Source organism: Mus musculus, chromosome 14 (assembly GCF_000001635.26).
Source record: "Mus musculus strain C57BL/6J chromosome 14, GRCm38.p6 C57BL/6J".
Taxonomy (NCBI): Eukaryota; Metazoa; Chordata; class Mammalia; order Rodentia; family Muridae; genus Mus; species Mus musculus.
The window spans coordinates 43519595-43542324 of record NC_000080.6 but is presented as its reverse complement, the minus strand read 5'-3'; the positions used below and the strand labels follow the sequence as shown (position 1 = coordinate 43542324).

Here is a 22730-nt window from a genome sequence, read left to right as displayed (position 1 = left end):
ATTCCATACGTGCTCTTTTTTATCAAGAAAAGGATTGTTGCAGAATCATGCCATGCCAGTAGGAAGGTCAACTAGGCTGCTCTTAGGTCCAGCTCACCTGGTAGAAGACTGAAGACCTGAGGTATCTGGGGAAAGGAAGCAGCACACAGTATCACACAGCTCCCTCTATGGCAACTGCAAGAACTGTAATAGGAGTGTTTGTTTGTTTTTTATTACATATAAAGCTAGCCAGAGTGGGTACATGCCTTTAATTCCAGCACTCAGAAGGTTTTTTAAAAAATGTTGTTAGTATTCCTATTGTTTCCTTTGGTTTTTCCTGTTAACTCCCCCAGTTATTTGCACTGTACCTAGAATGTTAAGCCCATGCTCTGTACAATCCTATCATTCATGTTAGTCAGGAGTGGCTACTCCTCAGATGATCGATCTCATTACTCACTTTCAAAGAAGAAAAACACTCACAGAGACATTAGTTACCTTGTATGGTCTCATGAAACCAACTCACCATGACTCTAGAGTGGTATCTCAATATTTTGGATTAACTTAGCTTCTGTTTTTGAGATGACAGGCCTTTGTGGAAGTCTCCATTTAGGTGGCAGAGGGCCTGGTATAGCTGAAAGAATGGCTGCCTCGAAAGGTCAAAGCTGGCCCTTCAGTGCGTCTGAAGCCTGAGGCAGAAGTCTGCCAGCAACACAGGAACACATAGCCAGAGCATGTTTGGTACTGTATTATGGATGGGCCCTGAGACCAGGATGAAAAGAAGCCTCCAGATTTCTATTACAGGTGGCACAGTCAGTTTGATGTGAGGGGAGTAATGGATCTTTGGGATGTAAGTCCTCCATTTTATTCATTTTTGCTATGTACACAGTATGTGTCAATGACAAAGTCACCCTACTATACAACATCTAGCCATTCTAGATGTTAAAATGTTTGCCAGTGTATACATACTAGAGTTAGTAAAACAATATATTTTGCCCCATTTTGATAATACTTTAATTTTGTTTTAGTATTAAAATAGTTTTTGCTCATTCACATTACATGATGCTTACTGCAACCCCACAATCACAATGTTTCCCCAAAATTCATGAACTCTTATTCTCTGAGCAGATGAGGGGCAACTATCTCAGGACATCTCTTCTTCTACCAAAGTCAACTTACCCCGTCCTGTGAAAAGGTGTTGAGGGTGCTGTTTGGCTTTCCTCTTGCTCCATTTCCTGGATATGAGAAGTTCATACAGAGCTGTCCTGGAACATGGTACTGCATTCAGATGGTTCACAAGAAGCCCTGGTTTTGTTAATGTCCCATCAAACCCACTCCCACTAGTGTCCTAAGCCTGGCAAAGGCAATGAGACATGAGGCATCTATTCCAGGAGTTTCCAATTGTTCTCCGAGCAGCAGTACAGCAGCCCACAAAGCTGGCAAAGTTAAGTGAGGTCAAACAGGGAACCTAAGAGCATACTGCTTCTTTAATAAAGTATGTTCTAGAGGTTTACCATATCTAAACACACATAGTTTCATACGCACTGGACACTAAAGTGCTCAACATACATTGCTTTTGTCACTCAGTTTCCCCAAATATTAGAAGTCCCCAGATTTGGAGAAATTTGAAGGAAAAAAATATGTCCCTGGGGCTGGCGGTACCTCAAAACTGTGTGAGGACAGAGAACTGTTTGAGAATCAAAGAGACCAAATGCTTACCAAGATCAAAGTCGAAGCCCAATAGGAAGATCTAAATAATAAGCCATTGGGTGAAACATGAAATTAGGAAGCCATAGGCCACGAAGGTAAGTCTTTGGCCTTCAGGCAGATCTATTTCCAACTTTCTGAGGAACCTCCAGATTGATTTCCATAGATATCATAGCACTTTGCACTCCCACCAGAAATGAAGTTTTGTTTCTCTTTTCTCACATTCTCACCAGCATGTGCTTTTACCAGTTTTTGATCTTGGCCATTCTTTATTGGAAATTATACGGCCTTATACCAATCTCAGTCGCTTTGGTTTTCATTTCCCTGAAGACTAAGGACTTTCCACATTTCTTTAAGTGCTTCTCAGCCATTCAAGGTTCCTCGTTGTGAATTTTTTCTACAGTTCCTTATGACATTTTCAGACTGGGTTCTTTTCTTTTTGGTGTTTAGCTATTTGAGTTCTTTAGATATTTTGGAATGTAAGGTTAGTGAAAATTTTTCCCAATATGTAGGTTACCAATTTGTCCTACTGGCTATGCCCTTTGCCTTACATAAGTTTTTCAGTTTCATGAGGTCCCATTTTCAGTTTTTGATGTTAGAACCTGAGTCATCGGAGCGTACTTAGAAAATTTGCCCATATTCCTGTGAGTTTGAAGCTCTTTCTCAATTTCTCTTCAATTAGATTCAGTGAATCTGGTTTTATGTTAAGTGTTTGATCCACTTGGACTTGAGTTTTATTCCTCGTGACAAATATGGATCTACTTTCATTTTTCTACATACCTACTTACTGCCAGTAGGATCAGCACAATTTATTGAAGATGCTTTCTTTTTTCCATTGTATATTTTTGGCTTCTTTGTCAAAGACCATGTGTCCATATATGTGGTTAAATTTCTGGGTCTTCAATTCTTTTTTTTTTTTCTATTTTAAAATATTTTAAGCTTACACTTTAAATTTTATCCTGTTTCCTAGTTTCCGTTTCAAAACCTTTTATCTCATGCCCCCTCCATCTGCATCTGAGAGTTCCCCACTCACACAAACACTGCTGTCTCCTTGCCCTGGCATTCCCCTACACTGGGGCATTGAGCCTTCAAAGGAACAAGAGCCTCTCATCCCATTAATGTCTGACAAGGCTATTGTCTGCTGCATATGTAGCTAGAGCCTTGGGTTGCTCGATGTGTACTCTTTGATTGGTGGTTTAGTTCCTGTGAGCTCTGGGGTATCTGGTTGTTTGACATAGTTGTTCTTCCAATTGTTGCAAACCCATTTAGCTCCTTCAATCCTTTCTCTAACTCCTCAACTGGGGACCCTATGCTCATTCCAAAGGTTTGCTGCAAGCATCTGTCTCTGTATTCATCAGTCTCAGGCAGAGCTTCTGAGGAGACAGCTGTAGCAGGCTCCTGTCATCAAACACTTCTTGCAATCTTTGATAGTGTCTGAGTTTGGTGTCTGTATATGGAATGGATCCCCAGGTGGGAATTCTCAGGATGGCCTTTGCTTCAGTCTCAGTTCCACAGCTTGTCTCCACATTTCCTCCTGTGACTCTTTTGTTCACCATTCTATGACATTTTATTTTGTTATTCTAAATGAATTTGCTAATTGCTTTTCTAAGTATAAGTACAATTGATTTGGAATTTTGATGGGGATTGCATTGAATGTGTAGATGCATGATGGCCATTTTTACTATATTAATCCTGCCAATCCATGAGAAGGGGAGATCTTTCTACATTCTGACATGTTCTTTGATTTCTTTCTTCAGAGACTTGAAGTTCTTGTCATACAGATCTTTCACTTGCCTGGTTAGAGTCTCCTTCAAGGTATTTTCTTTTGTTTATGACTATTGAGAAGGATGTGGTTTCCCTAATTTCTTTCTCAGGCTGTTTATTTTTTTGAGTAAAATAAGGATACTAATTTGTTTGATATAATTCATATCCAGCCACTGTACTGAAGTTGTATATCAGGTTGAGCAGTTCTCTGGTGGTCAGTTCTTCTAACCATTGGTTGTGTGCTGACCCCTGTGGTTGAATTATGGAAAGCTGCTAACCCCTGTTGTTGGAAAGCTGGATGAAGCTCAGGAGCTGGGGGGCAACCCTGTTGGAGGACAAGAACACTCAGTAAACCTGGACCGTGGAGATCTCTCAGACACTGCAATACCAACCAGGCTGCATACAACAGCTGTTATGAGGCCCCCAAAATATATACAGCAGAGGACTGCCAGGTCTGAATTCAGTCAGAGAAAATTCACATAAGCCTCAAGAGAATGGAGGCCCTAGAGAGTTCAAAGGTTTGGTGGGCGTGGGGGTGGGGACATTCTGTGGACACAGGGGGTTAGGGGTGGTGGTATGGGATATGGTATGGGGGTGGACCAGGAGAGGAATAAAATCTGGAGTTTAGCCTGGTGTGGTGACACACACCTTTAATCCCAGCACTCAGGAGGCAGAGGAAGATAGATTTCTGAGTTCCATGCCAGCCTGGTCTATAAAGTGAGTCCAGGACAACCAGGGATACACAGAGAAACCCTGTCTCTTTTTAAAAATAGAAGAAAGAAAAAAAGAAGGAATTCTGTGGTGGAACTTTTGTGGTCAGTTAAGTATATGATCCTATCGTCTGCAAATAGTGGTATTTTTAACTTCTTCCTTTCCAATCTGTATCCCTTTGTCTTTTTCTCTTCTCTATATGCTCTGGCTAGGACTCTGAGTACAATATTGAATAGGTAGGGACTTAGAAGGCAGCCTTGTCTACTCCCTCATTTTAGTGGGATTGCTTCCAGTTACTCTCCCTTTATTTTGATGTTGGCTACAGGTTTGTTGTATATTGATTTTACTATGTTTAGGTATGGGCCATGAATTCCTGATCTTCCCTAGACTTTTATCATAAATCGATGTTGAATTTTGTCAAATGCTTTCTTAGCATATAATGAAGTGATCATGTAGTGTTTTTCTTTGAGATTTTTTAGGTAGTGGATTATGCAGATGGATTTCTGTATATGGAACCATCCCTGCATCCATGGGATGAAGTCCACTTGATAATGATGAATGATCTTCATTATTTGTTCTTGGATTTGGTTTTTGAGAAATGAAATACATAATTTTGCACTGGTATCCATAAGTGAAATTCAGAAGTTCTTTCCTCGTTGGGTCTTTGTGTGGCTTTGGTATCAGTGTAACTGTGGCTCCATAGAGCACATTGGATATTATTCCTTTTGTTTCTATTCTGTGGAATGGTTTGAAGGGAATAGGTATTAGGTCTTCTTTGAATGTTTGAAAGAATTCTGCACTAAACCCATCTGGTCCCGAGCTTTTGTTGGTTGGGAGATTTTACCCATTGCTTCTATTTCTTTAGGGGTTATAGGACAGTTCACATGGTTTATCTGATCCTGATTTAATTTTGGTACCTGGTATCTGTTAAGATAATTGTCCATTTCATACAGATTTTCCAGTTTCGTTGACTACAGCTTTGTAGTAGGATTTGATGATTTTCTTTTTTTTGATTACCTTGGTTTCTGTCATTATGTCTCCTTTTATATTTCTGATTTTGTTAATTTGGATACTGTCTCTGTGCCATCAGGTTAGTCTGGATAAGGGATTCTCTATCTTGTTGATTTTGTCAAAGAATCAGCTCCTTGTTTTTTGATTCATTGTATAGTTTTTTGTTTTTTGTTTGTTTGGTTGATTGGTTGATTTCAGCCCCGAGTTTGATTATTTCCTGCCATCTACTCCTCTTGGGTATATTTGCTTCTGTTTGCTCTAGAATTTTCAGATGTTCTGTCAAGCTTCTAGTGTATACTCTCTCCAGTGTCTTTTAGGAGGTACTCAGAGCTATGAGTTTCCACTTAACATGGTTTTTATTGTGTCCCATAAGTTTGGGTGTGTTGTACTTTGTTTTCACTAAATTCGAAAAAGTCTTTAATTTTTTTCTTCATTTCTTCCTTGGCCAAGTTATAATTGAGGAAAGCATTGTTTAGCTTCCATGTGTATGTGGGCTTTCTGTTGTTTTAGTTTTTATTGAAGACCAGTCTTAGTCCGTGGTGATCTGATAGGTTGCATCAAATTATTTCAATTTTTTGTATCTCTTGTGGCCTGTTTTGTGAGTGATTATATGGTCAATTTTGTAGAAGGTGCCATGAGATACTGAGAAGAAGGTATAGTCTTTTGATTTAGGATGAAATGTTCTAGAGATATCTGTTAAATCAATTTAGTTTATAACTTCTGTTAGGTTCATTGTGTCCCTGTTTAGATTCTGTATCCATGATCTGACCATTGATGAGAGTGGGGTACTTGAAGTCTCCCTCCAGTGTTGTGTGAGTTACAATGTGTGCTTTGATCTTTAGTAAAACTTCTTTTTTGGATTTGGTTGCCCTTGCAATTGGATCATAGATGTTCAGAATTGACAGTTTATCTCAGTAGATTTTTCCTTTGATGAATATGAAGTGTCCTTCCTTTTCTTTTTTGAAAACTTTAGGCTGAAAGTCGATTTTATTTCATATTAGAATGCCTACTTCTCATTTCTTGGGAACATTTGTTTGGAAAATTGTTTTTCAGCTTTTAATTCTAAGGTAGTATCTGTCTTTGTCAGTGAGGTGCATATCCTGTATGCAGCAAAATCCTGGGTGCTGTTTACTTCTCGAGTCTTTTAGTCTATGTCATGTTATTTGGGAAATGAGTCCACTGATGATTGAAAACCACTCTGGAAATCAGTTTGGTGGTTCCTCAGAAAACTGGACATAGTACCGCGTGAGGACCCAGCAATAACACTCCTGGGCATATACCGAGAAGATGCTCCAACATATAATAATGACACATACTCCACTATTTTCATAGCAGCCTTATTATAATAGCCAGTAGCTGGAAAGAACCCAGATGTCCCTCAACAGAGGAATGGATGCAGAAAATGTAATGTAATTACACAATGGAGTACTATTCAGCTATTAAAAACAATGAATTTATGAAATTCTTAGGCAAATGGATAGAACTAGAAAATATCATCCTGAGTGAGGTAACTCAATCACAAAAGACCACACATGGTATGCACTCACTTATAAGTGGATACTAGCCCTGAAGCTTAGAATAACCAAGATGCAATTAACAGACTACATGAAGCTCAAAATAAGGAAGACCAAAATGTGGATACTTTGGTTCTTCTTAGAAGGGGGTGCAAAATACCCACGGGTGGAGACAGAGAGACAAAGTGTGGAGCAGAGACTGAATGAAAGGTCATTGAGAGACTGCCCCATCTGTCTGCCATTCTCAATAGTGTCACTACACCCAGGTGCTATTGTGGATGCCAACAAGTGCTTGCTGACCAGAGCCTGGTATAGCTATCTCCTGAGAGACTCTGTCAGTGCCTGTCAAATACTGAGGAGGATGCTCTCAGCCAACCATTGGACTGATCACAGGGACTGCAGAAGTGTAGATAGAGAAAGGACCCAAGGTACTGAAGGGTTTTGCAGCCCCATAGGAGGAACAATATGAACCAACCAGTACCCCAGTGATCTTAGGGACTAAAGCACTAGCCCAAGAGTACATATGGAGAGAACCATTTCTCTAGCTGCATAGTTTGCAGAGGATGGCTTTGTTGGTCATCAATGGGAGGAGAGGCCCTTAGTCCTGTGAAGGCTCGATGCCCTAGTGTTCAGGAATGCCAGGACCAGGGAGCTGGAGTAGGTGGGTTAGTGAGCAGGGGGAGATGGTAGGGGATTGGGGGTTTTCAGAGAGGAAACCAGGAAATGGAATAACATTTAAATGTAAATAAAGAAAATATTTAAATAAAAAGTATTTTAAAAATAATAAATAAACTGAACTTCTAAATTATCCAGAGATTATGAGACGAGAAGGTCTTGGCTAATCTTCCTAACCTGTGTGTCCTTGTGTAATTAAGACAGGTTTCTTTGTGTGCTGGGAAGGTAGTTGAAGGAAACAATTTTAATTTTCATCTGGGGGTGGCTTATTCCCTAAGGATAAGGATAAATTCTGACCTTGTCTGTCAGGAATGGCACGGAACCATACATTGTTGTCCCATTTCCAGGCTGCAGAGCCCCACTGGTTTCTGAGCCTTACTGGCTGTTTGCTCTTCTCTACAAACCCTGCTCTCTCTTTTGGAGTAAATTGTTCCCCATTATATCTACTTAATTTTGTGTTTTGTCTTCCTACAGGATGTTGAGTAACTGTTTAAGTAGTTTCAGGACCATTAATCTTAGTGCTTTTATATAAGATTGAGTGGGATTATTATTTCAAAGTCTGGATATGATCTCCAGTAATCAAAGAAAAGAAATCAATTTGATAATCCTGAAATAAAATAACATGGGAAAGCTTAAAAACCAGTGACTGGACAAGTTAGTCATTTGGAAGTGGTGTTCATCAGCCTCTGGTTCTATCTGTACCTTCAAAGTCTACTCAAGGCTGGACTAACCTGAAGGAGTAAACACGAATCTCAGGGAGCACACAGTGGCCATGGAATACTTTCTCCAAAAATAGATTCATAGTCTATAAGGATGACGAACAGAACTGACCTGTGGAATGGGAACTCTCTGGCTGTACAGTCTTATTCTGACAAAAGCTCCAGAATTCAAGATTATGAAACGTAAAACTAGAGCAAATCTGTGTGTAGGACACTATTGGCTCATAAAGCCTGGGATGCACCAGGGCATACATTAGGCACATATTTGTTGTAAGGAATCCCTACAGGAATGAGAAGACAGGATGAAGATGCCAAGATCATCCCTCTAAAGAGAAGAGCTGAGAATGTTAACTCATCACCTAATTTGTAGAAAAGTCTGTGCATTCCCTTTTAACTTCCAGCTATGCATGTGTTTAAAAAAGTGAATGAGAAAAGGCACAATGGGGAAATCCCAGCATCTTCAAGAAAACACCATTCTCTTCAATCACAGGAGAGTGGGTTAGGAATGCCTCCCCCACCCACCCACAACTCTTCCAGGGAAAACAGAGGCTTTAGAATCTAAAGCACAGACTCACATCTAACCAATGAGAGAGGCATTCTAAGTCAGCTCATACCAGTCCACAGACACTAAATGATATAATGAGAAAACCTTTTGAGAAGCAATCCCCTCCACCCTACCACCCACTCCTCCTCCCTTTCCTTTCTCAGACAGGGTTCTTTTGTAGCTCAGGAGGGTCTTGAAGTCTGGATCTTCCTGGTTCAGTGTTCCCAGTACCCCAGCCTTGAGAGACATTTTTCAAAAATGTTTAACACTAGGCATCAGAGTGTAAACTTCAGAACTTCTAAGACTCTCAGAAGCCATTTTACAACTATATGAAAAAGCACCACTCTGGGTGTGATTGGCAAACACATTCTTGCACATTCCTGCATTTTCTTAAACTTTATTTACATTATGCTCCACCCTTAAAGTTTCCTTCTAATAATCTGCAAGCTGGATAACTATCTCACTCTGTCTCTCAAAAATCCCCCCACGGACAGGAAAAGTTAAGTAAGGACTGGAGGGACATTTCTGGGGTTGTCTGGTTTTGTCCCTAAAAGACCCCCAATACCCCTGGACACCTTGGGGCAGGCAGAGCAAAAAGCTCTTCAGAAAAGCTTGGCTGCTGGGAAGCTTTTTTCTGCTCTGTCTAGCAGGGTCCCCGGTTTTATCTGGGGAAACTCAACTCTTAACTTTAGTTGGGCCACCAGCCGCCCTTGCCCAGCACCTTCCTGTACCCCATAGCCAGTGCTCCTGGCTCAACTGACCATGATCTGGTGCTGGAATTCTCCAGGTGCCTCAGCACCGCCACCTCCTGGATGGTGGAGAGCAGCATGCCCTCCTCAGTGGTCTGCACTCCAAAGTGCTTCAGAGTCAGGAAGGGGCTGCCATTCTTCAGGTTGCAGGCCTTGAACACCTTCCTGTAGGCAGGCGCCTTCTCCAGTCTCTGCCATGCACTCATACTGCTGATCAGTGTGACTCAGGCTGTCCTTCTCCATGCTGGCTGCAAGCTGCTGGTGTAGCACAGTGGAATCTGGGTGCGCACTTGCTGCCTTACACGCCTCAGGGACTCCTGGAGTTGTACTGGCCACCAGGCTAGATGGACAGCCTTCCTTGCCCTCTGGAGCAAACCGGGCTCAGCTGCAGTGAAACTCCACCTAGCCAAGTTGCTGCACCTTGCTGGTGCTGCAAGAGAGCGCCAATCCCTCCTCTTCCCCCTCCTCAGCGATTACAAAGTCTGCCCCAATCTCTGCACCTAGGAGGAGGAGACAGGAGGACAAGGAGAAAGTGTGATCAGACTGCCCAGGAGACTTCCACTGGGTTCCACCAGATCCCCTCCTCCTCCTCTCTACTCGCCTTGGCTTCCTAATCTGGCCAGGTTTCTTGGAGAAAAATCAAGTTACTTTTCCCCCCAGCAGGGCTCATGCAGTCTTAGGGAGGAAAAGGTCGCTGGGGCCCCTCAGGGATGAGTGCAGCACAGGAAGAGAGGGTGCTTGCCCAGCAGCCCAGAGTGTGCCCTGAGCACAGGGGAGGGGAGGCGCCTGGTAGGTCAATGTCATGGCTCAATATTTATACCTATATCATTGTTCTCCGCTGCCCTCCCTCACTCCGGGCCTCAAGCTGGCATAGGACCCTGGTGTCCTGATGTCCCCGCTGTGGGAGGTTCCTCTAGCTCCCCCCAGCTGGCCCCCATAACCTACCCAGTCTCAACTTTAGCCCAAGATTAAACCCACACAGCCCCCTACACCCCATTACTCTCACCCACCCCGATCCTCGCCGGGGACCCTCGCCACTCAGCCCACCCACGCGATTCCTGCGGTCCAGGAGTGTCTGCCTGCCCCTGCACGTGTTTGCCCCTTGGAGCAGGTTAACTAACTACTGCTGCAGCACTCTGTGAGCAGGGGGCGGGCACTGCTGCAGAGGGCAGAGGGTGGAGGGATGGAGGAGGGCGCCACCCGCGGGGCAGCTGGGGAGGCTCAGGGGCCTCAGGGCTTTGGTCCCAGCTGGGGGACCAAGTGGGTGAATGCAGGACATGGACCTGTGAGCCTCCTGGCCCCAGAACCACCCCGAGGCAAGTGTGCAAATTAAAGTCTTTTTGGAGCAAGAGAGCAAGGCCAGGCCTGGCCCTGGCTATTCTCCACAGTGATAGGTTCCTAACTGGGAGGTCCTAGGGCAGGGGAAAGTTAAATGAAAATTTCAGGTTCTCACTGCAAACACTCTAGTGGGGGAATCTCACTACTGAAAATAAGTGGCATGAAAGGGATCCAGTGGGGTGCAGTGTTGGAGGTCTGCAGGGTTTCAAAAACAAAGGTCCCCCAGAGTTGGGGTGTTGACAGGGTGACACAGGGGGGCATATCAGCCTGATGAGGACAGGTGAAAACAAAATAAAGCAACAGTACTTATGGGGGTTCTATGGGGTGGTAGATAACAACATTTTCCTACACGCAAAAACCGGACCTTATCAGGAGTGGGGTGTGGGGGAAGAGGGTTGGCAGGATGCAGTGCAGAAAAGAAAATACCAATCTGTCCAAGAGCTTTTCACTTTCAGCTTGAGCTACAGTTGTTTTGTTTTCTCTCCCTTCCTTTCTGCCTCACAAAGCCCTGTCTTTTCTGTTTGGACAGAGGCTATGGTTTGGGAATGGCCAAGCACACTTAAGGATCTATTTGAAGGGGCCGGCCGGGGTCACAATTATTAAGTGGTTAGAAACTGTTGAGGGCTCACCAAGGTATTTCTGGAGAGCTATAAAGATTCAATTTCAGTATTAAAAATTACTGCAAAATAACAGACACGTGCACACACAAAGAAGAGTGCTTAATTTAAGTGCTTTAAAGGGGACTTTGAAATTTGAACCTTTGTAAGAATGTCTCTTTAAACCTGAGGAAAAAATGGATGCAGCTACTTTAGGTGAGAATGAGAATTTTGGTGAAGGGGAGGAAAGGTCTTCAAGACTTTCTACAAGGAGTAAAAGAAAATAGATGTCTTTGAAAATAATTTGATGTTTTCCCAAATCTATATGTGTAGATCTCAAAACTTTTAAACATCTTAAAGCAAGAGAGAGAAAAAAGTACAGGAGGGGCAATTTCTGTACTTTGTAGAAAAAATCAACAAAATTCGGCTTAAATTGGAAATATTGCTTGTAAGAGTTATTTTATATTAGACCATGTTACTAATTTCACCATAGGTTTTTTTCTTTTTAAAATTAATTCTGTTGCAATATGAAGCAAGTTTAAAGGTATAAAAGTTGCTATAGAAAACTGCAAACAGTTTGTTACTACAGATGCATTGTAGTAATTTATTAAATAATAAAACAGAGTAATGATATGCCTTTAAACTTAACTTAGAAAACACATTTTGTGTTTGAGAGCATCTTCTAAAATAAAACCCAGTTTCTGAGCAAATTTTATTTATGGTTTCATATATATCACATACACAAAGCAAATTATTAGATTGTATACTTATAAAAGCATCACTACCAATCAGTAGGCTCTTAGTCGACGATACAAGTGAGAGCCTCCCCCATTTTATGACTGTTCACACTTAGCAATGCTCTTTAAAACAATTTATTTGCTCGTAATTAATATGCTTATCTTATCTAAAAATAATAGTCAATAAATAGCTGCAGGAACAAGCACTTGGTGTCATGTATTCATTTAATTAAATAATTTATTCAAAAAATAGTAAGTGGCAAATAGTTTATAACACAAGAGTGTTTATTCTATACTTTGTAGTATTTTTAATTATAGTGTTAGAAAACAACTGTTACCAAGCAGATGAGAAATCTCATGGTTTAGATTAAAAATTACTTGGACAATGTCAAAAACAACCCCCCAAAACAATGAAGCAGACTGTACCAGATTTTACCTCTCTTGGTGTCCTTTCTTATCTTCTGCTACAGCTTATGTTTTATGTTAATTTAGCATTGTGTACTTTCCCTGGTTATGGTTCACATTACATACCAGATGATTAAAAATTCAGACCCAAAGAAGAGTTACAATGGCTTGCATTAAAATAATAAACTAGGGGTTGGGGATTTAGATCAGTGGTAGAGTGCTTGCCTAGCAAGTGCAAGGCCCTGGGTTCCTTCCTCAGCTCTGAAAAAAAACAAAAACATAAACAAAAAAATAATAATAAATTATAAGGTTGTTTTGGTTTATGGATAATTTCCTCTGTGGGCAGCAGGCTATCATAACAAAATTTGTGCAAAGTTTACAAACTGAACCAAAGTCTGAATCCTTTGTCGAATGTTCTTCACCTGAAAACACAGCATTCAAGACTCATGGCTGGACCCAGTGATTTTATACTTATACTGTCAGTCATATTCCACACTTGCAAATCAAAATCATCTTTGTGAATTTCTTAGAATATGAATTTATCACTAAACTGGGAGTTTAGTGTTACATAAAGGATATGTGTCATGTGGGAGGAATTTTACGTCAAATTGTGTAACTTTTTGTTTTCCCTTGAATAAAAATTAAAACTTATGAAGTTCTAATGTTAAAAAACAAAAAAACAGTGAATGAATTCTTTTGCATACTTCTATGACTGTGAAAGACTGGGGAAATTCCTAGGAACTGGAGTGTGAAGTGAGACTAAGTACAAGGTCTATTGGCACAGAAATCAAATATTGAAACAGCTTAGAAGACAGATCAGGACAAAATATATTGAGTCCAGACTGATGCTGGGAGGTCAATGAATAATCCAGAGAACATTGCCTCAGTAAGAAAGGAGCAGGGAGGAGAGGTACTTGGGCAGGTCTTGAAGTTAGCCTTTGCTAAAAATGAGTAAAAAATATAATTTTCACAGTCAGTGCATTCATACAGGAAAGGAGGAGATGACTCAGTCACTAAAGGTCCTGAGAGGTCACACTGAGCTGGCATTCATGAACTCTCCATTATTTAGTAAGAACAACTGCACTTGATTAAGATGCTTACATGACCTTTACACCCAGCACTTCCCTCTCTGCTACTATCTGTCATGGTGGAGGATCTTCTCAGGGTTGTCTCTTCTGAGCTGTCAGGACACTGGCAGGTTTTCCTGTCACCTGTTATGGTCTCAACAAAGTCTCCTCTCACCAGCCAGAAAATCTCTTCTTGACATTTGAGGCTCATTGTGAGGTAGAAAGAGAATGGAAACAATCTACACCATTACAGATGAGGCCTTTGGAAGGCAATGTGGGTTAGATAATGTCATCAGAGTAATTCTTACCTTTTACAAAAGCCTTCTAAACAAATGGTTCCCTAGGATAGTTTCCTAACCAGAGAGCATGATAGCATGCGGCTTATGTATTTGCAATATGAAGTGTGGGAGACAGGCTGCTGATTTTAGATAGTCTTAAGTAGACCATGCTGGCCTTGTACACAATCCACTAACTTGGTCAAGGTTGACTTTGGATCCCAATAGCAACCCTATATATTTGAATATCAATAATTAAGAACCACTTCTTCATTTCTAAAAGTAGTAAGTGCTTCAAGTCTAAAATAATTTACCTTTACCTTCTCTTAAGTTAGTATGTAAGTAATGATATCATTGTGTAACAATGATTTAATTTTTCCCACCAAGAAAAAGAATGTTGCTTTCTTTTTCTTGGACCTAACTGGTTAAATGGAACCAATGATGGAAATCTTCTGTCAAAGTTCCCTCTCTAAAGAAAATGCTCCTGATTCCTGACTAAGGTGTGTGTTTCTGGTTGAGGCCTCTTATCAAGTTAAGGAACTAAACTAGATTTCCTTTTTAGAAACCTGTAAATGGGTGCCATCTTGTATCAAAAGTTTCTTCTGAGTGTGATGAGAACAACGTTTTGGTTTTTTTTCACAGAGATATTGTCAAGACTGAAGCTTCTGTGTGCAAAGCAGAGATCTGCTGTATCTTTCCCAACTCAGTCCATGACTCAGTTTATGTTCAAATAATTTATGATCTTATTAGTAATGCAAGGTAGGTGAATACCTCCTGTGTTCTCCTCATGGGAATAGTCTAGACCAGAGTGAGATTATGGCTCTCTTTCTGTCTCTCTCTGTGTCCCTTAATTATGTTTCTGTGTGCCTCTGTCTCTCTGTTTCTCTCTTTCTCTGTCGATCTCTGTCTCTCTGTCTCTGTCTCACTCTGTCTCATTCTCTGTCTCTGTGTCTGTCTCTGTTTCTGTCTTTGTCTCTGTCTCTCTCTCATGGTGTTTTTGAGACAGTGTTTCTGTGTTTATTCCTAGCTGGTCTGTACCTCACTCCATACACCAGGCTGTCCTTGGGAGATTTAGGTAAAATCATGCACCACAAATGCCTACTGCCTGATTTTAAGAAATCATATATACCTGAAAGTATAGTGGAAGTTCATTGTAACAGTGACTGGAGCCATTGTTCATTTAATCTACATAGGGAGATTAGAATTTAAGTTATTTGGGCTCTCCAGAGTTAAAAGAGATTATCTTGTGCTTCCTTCTTTTCTGAATTCCTTCTTCCTTTCCTCTATCCCTCCCATATTCCCTCTCTCCCACCATACGTTCTTCCTTCTTTCCTACCTACATTCCTTACATCCTTCCTTCCTTTCATCCACGTTTATTAATTCCCTTCTTCATTTGCTCTTGTCTCTTTTTATATCTCTGTTTATTTCATTATTTCTGTCTCTATTTAAATTTGTTAAAGTTTTTGAGACTGCTTCAAACAGTATGGCTCACATTGGCATGGATCTCACAATAAAACTATGTCTAAGATTTCCAACTTGTATAATTATAGGTATGGAACAAATTGCCTCATAAGATTTTTTCTTTGGATCACTACTTGGCTTTCATTTTCATAGTAATAGTTTAAGTCTCCAGGCTAACATATTATTGAAAAAAATTACTTTTCTTGCTATCCTCCCCACTTCTGTCTAATTTGTGGTTGAAGTTATTTATTACTTTCTCAATCTTCTTCAAAAGTTAAGGCCAGAATTATGAAGGAGTCTAAAGCATTCACAGATGGGAGGAAAACAGGAGGAAGCAAGATGACATAAGGAAGGGCTTTGATGCAGACTCAGGACAAAAGAGAAGGTGAGAGGACCATTGAGTGGGGTGAGAAGAGGTTGACTAAAAGTGTCATGCCAGTCTGTACTTCCTGGTGTGGACCACGTTGCTATGACTGTAAGCAGCTGACCTCTGGAGAAAGTGAGTGAAGCATGTACACACATATGTCTATTTTATATTTTTTCCTGCTTTTCTTTTAAATCCATAATAATTTTGAAAGAAGAAAAAAGAAAAACCTGACAAGGATGAACAAAATGAAAAAGCATTACTATAGAAATCATTCAAAGTCCTTAGTGATCAGAGAAGTGCAAATCAAAATGACCCTGAGATTCCAGGTTACATCCATCTGAAATGCTAAGATCTAAACCTACACTGACAGTACATGTTGGCAAGGATGTGGAGAAAAAGGAACATTCCTCCATTGCTGGTGGGATTGGAAACTTGTAAAAACCACTCAGGAAATCAATTTGGAGGTTCCTCAGAAAATTGAAAATATATCTGCCTGAAGATCCAGCTTTACCACTCTTGGGTATAAACCCAAAAGACGCCCCACCATACCAAGGGGCTACATATTCCACTATGTTCATAGAAGCCTTGTTTGTGATACCCAGATGCTGGAGAAAACCCCAGATGTCCCAGAGCAGAAGAATGGATATAGAAAATATGGTTCATTTACCCAATGGAATACTACTAAGCTAAGAAGCAAAAGGACATCCTGAGATTTGCATGTACATGGTTCGAACTACTCGGACCATGAGGTAACTCGGACCCAAAAGAACACGTATGCTGAGGGGCAGGGTGACCCTGTGGCAGGACCAGCAGACACAATTAACCTGGATCCCAGAGACCTCTCAGACCCTGAACCACCAACCAGGCAGCATACATCAGCGTTTATGAGGCCCCAAACACATATACAGCAAAGGACTACCAGGTCTAAGTTCAGTCAGAGAAGATCCACCTAACCCTTAAAAGACTGGAGGCCCAAGGGAGGGTAGGGCTAGTGTGGTGACAATTGTGGATGGCGTGGGAACATCCAGGTGGAGACGGGGTCTGGATGGAGGTATGGGGTGGTGAAGAGTCAGATAGTAGACCTGGAGGAGGATAAAACCTGGAGTGTAAGAAGATGATTAAAAAAATAGAAATAATTCAAATTACTCTGCAGAAACCAACTTGTGGAGAGAAGACACCAAGCAATGAACTGTCAGAAAGTTGTTTGAACAGAGTGGAAGCCGCAGACATGATGAAGCATACTAAGTTTACAAGGGATGACATCAATACATTAGTCAGTAATGCTTCATGACAATGTTCTTTTAAGGGGTGTGGGGTTGTGCATACAAGTTGAGGTCAGAGGTCACTACTGGGAATCTGCGTCAAACACAGTAACATTGTAATTTTGAAGAACAGATCTCTCACTGATCAGGGACCTCAGCAATTGGCTACACTACCCAGTGTACTCAGGGATTTGCCTAGGTGTCGCCCCACTGCTGTTATTACAGGTGCATGACTCCATGAGAAGCTTTAGATAGGGGTGATAGGACTCTGAACTCAGGCCTCAAGCTTTTGTATAATATTATGTACTGCCATGTATTATTACATAGGCTGTTATAGCATCTATTATGTGCACCTTGCAACATTGTCACAAATGCAAACAATGCATTTCATAGAATTCTCTCTGTTCATCATCTCCTATCACACCGCATCCTTTATACTGACCATTTCTCAGAATATTCCCAGTAAACCTTTGATATCATCTTAATTTAAGTTTAGATTCAGCATGATGAGAGAAAATGTGCGGTATTTGTCCTTTTGATTTTGGTTCATTTCATCTCTTTGACTGTCTTCCATTCCCTCCATTCTTCAGCAGATGACATAAGTGCATTCTGAATAACATTTCCCATTTCCCAATGTTTTGGTCTAGTAATGTGTTTCCAGGCATTTTCTACAATGTGGTTTCGTGTACAGTGCTGCAGGGCACATCCTTGTATGCAGGCACCTCTACTGACATCAATCTTCCAGGTAAATGTTTAAATGTAGGATTGCAGCATACATTGCAGTTCTATTTCAGGACTTTGAGCATCCTCTAAACCAAGGTTTTCTCCAGCGGCTTTGCTAGTTTCCAGTCTTAGTGAATAATGCTCCTTTCCTCACATCCTCTAAACCATTTGTTGTTTGTTCCCTTAATTGTGCACATGCTGTCTGGAATGAGATTGCATGTTGGTGTGGTTTTCTTTAAATGTTCATTCCTTTTATGCCTGAAAATATTTAATGTGGTTCATTATTTATTCACCATTTCACTCCTTTTTGGAATCATCTGTTCACCTCATTTACTGTGAACCACTGTATTACTAGAATTCTACCCAGAAACCTGTGTCCTTACCTACATCTTGCTGTGGCTTCTCTTAGGAATTTCTACCTATTATAATAAGATCTTTAATTAATAGTGATATGACTTTAGTCCAGTGTCACATCTTGGAATCTGATTTCTGTTCACATATATGAAGACCCACATGGCCAGGCACCATTTGATAAGGGTATCCTTTCTTCAATGTAAGTTTGACTTCCTTACTAGAACTCACATGCCTTTTCTCTGTCAGGACAACTCATTCTGGGTGAAAAGGTCATGGGTGCTTGGTTGAAGTCACATACTGTAAAGAGGAATTCTGACCTAGTCATAACTAAAGTTTTCTTGTAGTACCTGTCAACGGGAAACATTTTCCAAAGTTTTACTGAGTTCAGATTTGTAAAAATTCATCCACTAGGCATCAAGCTCCAGAAGTTTGAACCAGCCTTGCTGACTAATTTGAACTGACCTTACTTTTCTTCTTACCTCACCAAGACCACTTCCCTAAATGAAAGTAGATTTTGCAGGGATCCACATGTTTATTTTCTCTTTCTATCTTGTTTCTTTATACTTGCTCATTGCTTCTAAGTCTCAGGTATTATGTTGAATAAGGTAGAGAGAATGTATACCCTGGTCCTGTTTCTTATTTTATACAGACTTTTTCTCTCTCCCATTACTATAATGTTGACTATGTTTGTTGAATAGAAGATTTATTCGGGTGAGGCATGTTTCTCCTATTCCTAGTTTCTTCAGGAATTTTATCATGAGGTGATGATGGACATGTCCAATGCATTTTCTGTAGGTACTGAGATGACAATTCAACTATTAATTTTTGAGACTATTTTTGTGCTGAGTTACATTTATTTGATTTACATCTATTGTGTTATCCTTGCATAACTATATCACATTTTCATTGTGTGTATAGAATTTTATTTTTAAATTTATTCATTCTTTGAGATAGGGTCTCTCTATCAAGCCCTGCCTGTTTTGGGACTCATGGGACCATATTGATCTCAAACTCACAGATATCTGCCTGCAAGTGCTGCCATTCAAGTGCAGAGATTAAAGTATTCTTATGCTACTACACCAGGCATTTCTTTCTTTCTTTGTTTTTTTGAGACCGGGTTTCGCTGTATAACTCTGGCTGTCCTGGAGCTCACTCTGTAGACCAGGATTACCTTGAACTGAATGCAGAAATCCCCTTGCATCAGCCTCCTGAATGCTGAGATTACAGGCATGCACTACCATGTGCAGCACACCACCATGCTTTTAAATTTGTTCTGGAATTCAATTTTCAACGCTTGTTAAGCTTATATAACTTTCAGGAATATTCAGGTATTGCAGTTGTTGCGAAGTGCGGTGATGGTGTTGTACTGTTATCCAGTTTATACTGGGGGTGGGGGTGGGGTCGGTCAACAGCGATTTTGTGGAATCTGATAGTGTTTCTGGTAAAAGATACCAGACTCGAAAGATTACATAGAGCGTGACATTCAGTAGGGCATGTACAGAGTTATGTTAAAATATTTATGTAAAAAACCCTCTCCAATCTCTGGCACAATTAGATATGATGCACTAATCAGTGTAGTATGAGATCTCCCAGATGTCAGCTACTTCAGGCTTCTCTAGAAAACTCCTCAAAATAGATGCCTTATTTTCATCTCTCCAATTCTATGTAATTCCCCCTTCATCTGCTTTTCCTTTTCCAGATTTAAAAAGCTAACACACTATTATATTTCACTGTATAGCCGTGTCATGGAGCTCTGAGCACTCAACTGTCTCTTATTCTATGGACCATTAAAAACTGGTGCTATGGATATCTATTAATCATTGTCTACTGTAAGGGAATTTTCTCTGATGATGTGAAAGGTGTACTCCTCTTTATATCTAAAGGTAAAACTAAGAGACAGTTTTATGCTATCTCCATATAGCAGGATGTTACTAGTAAGAACTCCTTTAGGTCCTGTGCTCGGAGCATTCATGGGTATTTGGTTCAATCAATAGTGCCAGTCATGAGTCTTGTCAGACTTTATATCCAGTGAGAAAGTGGTTGGTTGTGCTCACACCATCATACCACTGTTTCCCCTGGGAGCATGTCTTACCAGGCTGACAATCATTGTATATCTCAGGGTTCAGAGTTGGGTAAGAATCTTGATGACTTTCTCCCATGTTAGCATGTAAGCCATATTCTAATAACATGAATACTAACAGGAAGGGATTACAGATTAGCACAAAATTGATTTGTCCATGTCCTAAGACACAAGTATACAATGTCTTGAGTGAAAGGAATTTACCATTAAGTTTTATGTGGTAACAAGCTCCACAGCAATAAACTATTCTGGTGGTATGGAAAAATATGAATAAATATATAAATATTAACTCAAAAGAAGGATAACATATGCCTAGCACTGCACTTTTTAGTAGACTGTTTTGTGTGGCATAGAACCTGCACTCTGTTATAGAGTAACAACTTTGAAGTACACACACACAGACACACACACACACACACATAGACACACACACACGTGTGTGTGTGTGTATATATATATATGTATAATTAATTTTAAATATTACTTATACATTATATTATAAATATATTTTAAGCATATAATTTATATTATATTACATAAAATATTTATGTCATTATATGATAATTATAAATATATAAAATTTATGTTTAATACATATAAATATACACAAATATGTTACCATTTACATACACCTGAGTGTGAAGCCATCTACTATAGTATGGTTCTATTTTGAAGTAGAGGTACAGAATATAATCTGAGGGTTCACAGGCTTCTTGGTTAGGTAAGACTGTTGATCACTTTTTTCCCCAGCAGATTTCATAGTATGTAGTCTGCAGGGTTTTGATATTTCCTTAACATGAATATTATATAAAAAAAAAGCTAAGTAAAAGATACCAGACTCTAAAGATTACATAGAGCATGACATTAAGTAGGGCATGCACATAGTTATATTAAAATATTTATGTAAAAACCCTCTCCAATCTCAGACACAATTAGATATGATTCACTAAGCAGTATAGTATGAGAACTCCCAGATCTCAGCTACTTCAGGCATCTCTAGAAAACGCCTCAAAATAGATGCCTCTCCAATTCTACATAATTCCCCCTTCATCTGCATTTTCTTTTCCAAATATAAAGAGCTAACACACTATTATATTTCACTGATGTATGCTTAGAGTATAATACTACTCTCCTTATAGCTATTGGTCATTGCTAATATGTATTGGTGTTGTTAAATTTTTTCTGTAGAATAAGATTCAGGACATAAACCAAATCCTTGCTCCAGTTTTTGTTTTCCTGCAATAACAAGCTGGGCTGCAATTCTCACATAAAATCTTCCAGAACACCTGGCCAACATAACCATACTTTGGTCATTACTAGTGACATTTTCCATTCTGTCCAGGTCAGTAATCACAACATAGAAACTGGCTGGACGGGTATTGACCTCTTCTGGATAGTTTCAGTACTGCAAGGGGATCTATCACACTTTATCTAGATGTGTTGAGTATTGCCTAGTGTCTTATTCTGGAGGCTGGGTATTTCATGTATATTTGCATGGGGATTCAAAGGATCTCTTCTGGATACATTTGTCATTGGAAGGTGATTGATAGCCACCTTTTAATATTTTGAGTACCAAAAGGCAATCTATCCCACTCTCTGGAAAAGGCACTTTGACTTCAGGTAAATTTGGGAGAGGTACTGAGCATAATGGTACGAGCTGACCTGTGTGACATCAGAAGTCCCTTCCTTAGATGTTGTGTTGTAATCTGGAGAGCCCTGGCATTTTCTGTGATGTTACTAATGTTATGGTGACTCCAACTGCTCTTGGAGCATTCATTAACTACCTTTATGGTTCACCCTTAGACATGTTGACAAAACTGAGCAGCCCTCTTGGAGGAGAGAACAATGAACATACAGAGACCAGAAAGAGGCAGCCACAAGATGGCCTTTGGTCTTAGTGTTAAAGAGCAAGAATTAATGGTCCTGGGGAAGTCACTGTGAATCCTGGGCATGAAAGAGGGAGCTTCCTAGAGAAGGTAGGCTTGAGCTTGGACTTCCAGTAATGGGAATCAGGAGCTTGGAGCTTCTGGGAAGCAGTTTGTTTGACAGAGAGCAGGACTTGGCAAGGCTGCAGCTGCTGTGCAAGAGTTCCTTAATTTCATTCTGACTGTCAGAAGAGGGCATCAGGATGCAGCCTCCTCCTCCTTGCTGCTAGGGCTACAACACCAGCTGACTTTGATCTTAAGATGCTCTCTGGATGACTTTGGTACTGGATGGCAATCTGTCTTATCCCATCTTCTGGATACTTTGGGTACTGAGGATCTAGCACCCTCTTCTGGATATATTTGATATTACATGGAGGACTTTCATCCTTTTCTGCCTGCTTTGAGTATAGGAAATAAATCGAACACATTCTTCCAGTCACTGAAGCTACTCCATGACACAGGCCCCAAGGATCATGTGAATTCAGGCTATGTCCTGGACTACCCTCATGCAGTGGCTGCCACACTCTGCCTCCTATATACTGAGACCTTCTGGTGCTTATTAAACTCAGTATCCTGATGCCAGGACAACACAGGTTGGGGTTCCTTAGTAACTGATCAAGGGCTTCAAGACCTCCCTCATGGGCCTGGAAGGAAACCCTTCTAAAAAGTTCCCAGGAAGTCTGTGCCACAGGATCTCGCCCACCTCAACCCTGTTACCACTTTTTTTTAAAAAATATATCTTCAGAACACAGATTCTCAGTTGTAGGTTC

The 22730-nt window shown here is 40.5% G+C and overlaps 1 protein-coding gene and 1 pseudogene across 1 annotated transcript in view; both read right to left on the bottom strand.

The window, feature by feature from the left end:
* Nucleotides 1-22730, bottom strand: part of Gm21154 (predicted gene, 21154) — a 276362-nt gene that overhangs the window by 130746 nt on the left and 122886 nt on the right. The window lies entirely within an intron of this gene.
* Gm52137 lies at nt 9039-13724 on the bottom strand (annotated as a pseudogene).